The following is a 6,000-nucleotide window of genomic DNA, read 5'->3' as shown; positions in this document are numbered from 1 at the left end:
AATAATCCAGGTTGACACTACTTTAACTGCCATGGTTCCATGCTATGAAACGTTGGGAATTGTAATTTGCTGTGACACCAGAGCTCTCTGACAGAGAAGGCTAAATGCCTCACAAAACTGCAACTCCCAAAATTCAATGGCACTCAGCCATGAGAGTTAAAGCGGCATCAATCTGGATTATTTCTACATTGTGGAATCAGCCTTAGCACATTTCATGGTTTTGGTTGTAGTCATAAAGCCTTCAGATTAATGTAATAAAACACTAACAGAGAGGCATATTTGACGTCTGCCAGTTATTGAGTTGCATCTATGCACCTAGAAGCCCTATTTCTCTAATCTAATTTTAATATGAATCTTTGTTTTTCTTCTAAAATATCTTCTTCAGTTTTTTTTAAAAAATAAATGTTGAAGCTTCTCTAATTTTTAAAATTCTGATTCTACGTTCACACTTTTTGTGTCAAATTGTCTTTTTTGCCCCAGTTCCTTTATTCTTCCTACTGGCTGACCTATGCAGATGATCTAAAGATAATGAAACATCTGTTTTAAAATGATTAGTCAGGGCCTGCCCAGTAATTGATGAGCACTTTATAAAATAAACTGTAATGCTAAGGATGGCAGCAATTATCTCAGGCATTTTATAGTTCTTGTCCTTGAAAAAGGCTCCAGGGCTACCATGACGTAACTTAAACCCTGAAAGTATATGAAGAACAAAATGGACATTTTAAAATGCTGATTCATAGAAAGCAGTAGAATTTCTCTGCTGAAGGTAGTTATTGCTGAAGAGAAACACATAATTAAAGAAGATAATACCTATTAGATTCCTCATATGATCAGAGGAAATGAGAAATATCAGGAAGAAAATTACACACAGGATGTATCCATAAATCCTTCAGTTAAAGGAAACCATCACATATTATAACTAGATGATGTCCTTTTCTGCTTCCATTTTAAATAAATCATAAATTAGGAACACAGCTTCTGACATCAACACAATATTTTTTTTAAAAAAAATATATCATATAGATATGAAAAACAAACCAGGAAAACCGGCATGTAATAAATTCTTAGAATAGGCTGTTTTGTCATGTCATACTGTAGACTTGGTAACTTCATAATTTTTGATTATGCCATTTTTAAAAGATACTATTAAGATGTTCTTCTGGGCAAAAGAAAAACCTCAATTGGATAAAAAAAAAATCTGCCTAGCACTTCCTAAAAACGAATGTATGAATTATTCGGGGCTACAGTGGCTTAACCATTGACTGGTAAGAAATCTCTGGGATGCATCGTTTGTGAAGATGGAAAGACTGGTAAGACTTAGTAAACACAGACCCAAATTTATCCTTGAGATTCGGAACAGGAAATCCGTACAAATCTAACCCAAATTTCTGTTTGCCAGTTGTTCCCAACCTTTGGTCCTCCATTTGTTTTGGACTTCAGCCCCAGATGTCTGAGCCAACTTGGCCAACAGTCAGAAATGATGGCAGCTGAAGTAAAAATCATCTGGATGATGCAAGGTCATCCTATCTTACAACACATAGATCATGCCACTTAATACAGGTGTCCTCCTCCCTCCCAAAAGTTCCACTAATATAAATGGCCAGTCAATAATGCTATATTTCAGTTGCAACATTTTAAATCAAGCATGTTTTATTAAACCTATTCTGAATATCATCTGGAAAGGAATAGTATTTCTTAGATTTTTGTGGGTTTTTCAGGCTATGTGGCCATGTTCTTGAAGAGTTTATTCCTGACATTTCACCAGCATCTGTGGCTGGCATCTTCAGAGAATGCTGGCATGGAAGAGAGTTGGGTATATATATATATACTGTGTGACCCTAGGTGAGGAGGAGTGATTCTCATGTTAATCTGTGTATTGTTCTGTTGTTGATGGCCTCCTCAGGGTAGGAGGGTATGCAAAAGAGGATTAGTGTTTGCTAATTGGTGATCAATTAGCTGGGAAAGCCTCTGACCCTGAGTGGTTTCTCATTTGCATTTGCCGAGTCATGGTTTTGGTGTCCTTCAGGACTGGTAGCCAAACTTTATTTACTTTGAGGGTTTCTTCTTTCCAGTTGAAGTTGTCCAAGTGTTTGTGGATTTCAATGGCTTCCCTGTACATTCTGGCCTGATAGTTGTTGGCATGGTCCAGAATTTCAGTGTTTTCAAACAGCATTTTGTGCCCAGGATGGTTTGTAATGTGTTCTGCTACTGCTGATTTTTCTGGCTGATCCAGTCTGCAGTGTTTTTCATTTTTCTTGATTCATGTTTGGACACTGCGTTTGGTGATCCCTATGTAGACTTGTCCGCAGGATGCCACAGGAAAGAAGAAACCCTCAAAGTAAATAAAGTTTGGCTACCAGTCCTGAAGGACACTAAAACCAGGACTCAGCAAATGCAAATGAGAAACCACTCAGGGTCAGAGGCTTTCCCAGCAAACAATGATCACCAATTAGCAAACACTAATCCTCTTTTGCATATCCTCCTACCTTGAGGAGGCTATCAACAACAGATTAACATAGGAATCACTCCTCCTCACCCAGGGTCACACAGTGTGTGTGTGTGTGTGTGTGTGTGTGTGTATCACTCTCTTCCAGGTTAGCATTCTCTGAAGATGCCAGCCACAGATGCTGGCAAAACGTCACGAATAAAGTCTTATAGAACATGGCCACACAGCCCAAAAAACCCAGAAAAAACTATGGATGCCAGCCATGACAGCCTTTGACTTCACAAGGGTATTTCTAACTTATGCATAAAACACTGAGAAAACTATATTCAGAACACAGCTTGGTAAGAGTATGTTTTAGGAGACCGAGGGATGCATTCCACTAGGAGCTTTTTAGCAGTGGATCTTGTAGTGGAGTAATTCCTGTGACTTCAATTCAGGATTTTTCACTGACTAGGAAGTACCTAAAATGTTGAGACACATGATGGATCTTCATCCTACAGAACTAAAAAGAAAAGAAAAAGCAAAGCAAGGCATCCATAGTTTATAAGTGTATAAGCAGTGTGGATACTGTATCTAGGTTACAAAGACCTACAAACAGTGCTGCTTTTGTTCTCATGCTCCTCTTCCTCAAGCAGTAATTGACATTAGAAGAAGAAAAAAATCCTGAAGAATCTAGCTGTTTTATTTTATCACACTTTTTAAAAAAGATATGTTAATGCAATGATCAAAATAGATTTAATCATATTCAGAACACACTGGAAACATTACGTTTGAAAATTAATTAATTAGTGTTGACTGTCAGAAGTCAGGAGGTTAATTCATTGTCAGTAACACTAATAAGTTAAACCATTAATTTGTAAAATTAACAATCATTGATTCGTCACTTAAAATAATGGTTTTCGGAAAAGACCATGGGATTTGCTGGGAATAGCCATGAGGTTGTCACCATTGACCTTTAGGGCACAATTCGGTATTGGCTCCTTTAAAAAAAACAGTTATGGTCTCAAAAAGGCCTCCCTTCAACCTTTTTTTTTTCAGATGGACTACAAAGCCCACAATATAACATTGTTGCTGGGGATGGTGGGAGTCCAACACATTTGAAAGTGATTGTGTTGAATAAGCTGATCTACAGCACAGGTTCTCATCTTACAACTTGTTTAATTAAATTTATTTTAAATTAAATTATATGCATCTCTCTTCTCATTTTTCTAACCCCCTCTAACATATACAGTGTTTATTCATCATTCAACCACTTTACTGTTTAAATGTTAATAAAGTGGGGTGTTAAAGTTCAGTGATTATTTCAGACAGAGGATAAGGAACCACTGCAATTACAACAAAAGTGGTTGATTATAAAAAATAATTGAATAAAAATTATAAATAAATAAAAATCAAAATAAATAAATAAATACCTGGTTTTCTTTGGTGGGTGGGATTGTTTTAGATTTTTAGATTATGGCCCGTTACACACGGGCTCTTGAGGCGCCCCCATCATGTGATAGGGGTTGGCTGGGGACCTAGCATCCACACCAGCTTCACCCCTATCATGTGACGGGGGCGTAATAATGGCGGCGCCCTATACACACAGGCGCCACCATTATTACGTGTCGGACGCATAGCGTCCACACGTCGCACGGTGCTTATGACGTCGCAAGTGCGCCATTGGCGCCTCTCAGTGTCATAACCGTGCCGCGGGAAGAAGCACCATTTTGGGGCTTCTTATTTGCTCCGCGCGGTAGTCGCGCGGTTTGGCTGCTGCAGCTCCCTTGCGGAGCAACCAGCAGCACCCGCAGACCGCCGCTTTTAGGCAGTCTGTAATGGGCCTATGTTTAACTTTTGTATGTCTTAAACTTTAACTTCGCAGTGCGTTAATTGATTATTTTAATTGTTTTTTAAATTTTTGTTTTAATGTGATTTTATATTGTGAACCACCTTTTTTGGGAGAAAGGTGGCACAAAAATAAAATAAAATAAAAAGTAGAGAATTCTTAAATCACAAATGTTTTGAGTGCTTTTCATTTCCAATCAAGACGCATGATCAAAAAAGATCAGCAGTAGAGTACATGGTTTACTCATAGAAGCCAGGAATCTGATGTTTAGTCCCTGGGATCTCCAGTGTAAAAGATCCGGTATCTCAGAAACCCATTATTTTTGCATTCATTTTACCTTAGTATTTTTGTTTGTTTGTATCTCTTAAATGTTTACAGTGAGACTAATGAAATAAAGTCATATTTGCTCTCATTCTTTTTTCTTTTCTTTTTTTTTGGGGGGGGTCTATTTCATGTGATATGCAACAAAGGCTTGGGAAGGAATCAAAGCAATCCAAGGACTGGTGAATGCACAGTTGTTAAAGCAGCCCAAACCATCTGCTGTGGCAGCCTGATGTCGCTGGTCTTCTGTGGCCAAGGCCTAAAGCCTCCTGATTCCCTTCTCTTTTCACCCAAGGGGAAAAAGGGATATTTTGTAATGGGCATAATAAGACAATTTCCATTTACCTAGGAGTAAGGCTCACTGAATTGATCATAATTATTCCTCAGTAGATATGAGGGAGGGCAAGGAATTAATCTGAATCTTTTGGTTATAAACTAATACCTTCAGCCTTACCAAACCTTCAAAGTGTGTGACCCACTGAAGCACGGAGGGGTAGAAAGCATTATGGGAAGGAGGGAGAGTCGAGAGAGAGGGAATGGTGATGATTAACTTCTACTTAATTATCCAGTCCTGGGCTGAGCAACACACAAATGAGTACAAAAGAGTTCATTGTTCTTCATCCCAAATAATAACTTACAAGAGCAGAAGTTAAACTCAATGTAAATTAGATAAATTAAAATCAATGAAAATTAGCCAATTTGAAAAGTGTTGTAACCTATGTCCCTCACTTGCTATCCAGGAAGACTCCAACAACTTCCATACAGGACTTTGGGGCAGAGGTGGGGCAGGAGAGACAACACTTGCCTTCAGCCCTAAAGGGCCTGAAAGACTGAAAGACCATGGTGATTTGAGGACCTCCTGCTAAGCAAACAAATCATTATTTTTTCACACACATTCCAATTCAGACAAGACCTCAGCATTTTCTCATTTCTTATGAACAGGGCAGCAGGCAAATTAGGACAACATAGTCATGTGATACATTTCCCACAATCCTAATCCTCCTCTTCCTGGAGGTTTCCTATCTGAGGTCCAAAACACACTGCATTAATAATTCAGTTTGAGACCGCTTTAACTGCCCTGGCTCAGTGCTAGGGAATTCTAGGTTTGTGAGACATTTAGCTTTCTCTGTCAGACAGCTCTGCTCTCACAACAAACTACAACTCCCAGGATTACCTAGCACTGAACCAGGGCAATTAAAGTGGTCTCAGAGTGGATTATTTCTGCTGTGTCTAGCAGAGAGAAAAAAGAGAGGGAGCACATACCACTCCATCTCAATAAATCAATATAAGCAAAATAGTTATTTTTGTTAAAAGTGTAGGATTAACATCAGTATCAGTCAAGAAATCTTCATTGTCAGTCGAGATATACATAATTTATCAAATCAATAATCTAACCAATTAATTA

Source organism: Sceloporus undulatus, chromosome 3 (assembly GCF_019175285.1).
Source record: "Sceloporus undulatus isolate JIND9_A2432 ecotype Alabama chromosome 3, SceUnd_v1.1, whole genome shotgun sequence".
In the NCBI taxonomy this organism is placed as follows: Eukaryota; Metazoa; Chordata; class Lepidosauria; order Squamata; family Phrynosomatidae; genus Sceloporus; species Sceloporus undulatus.
The sequence above is the reverse complement of the archived record's forward strand: the minus strand, read 5'-3'. Positions refer to the sequence as shown.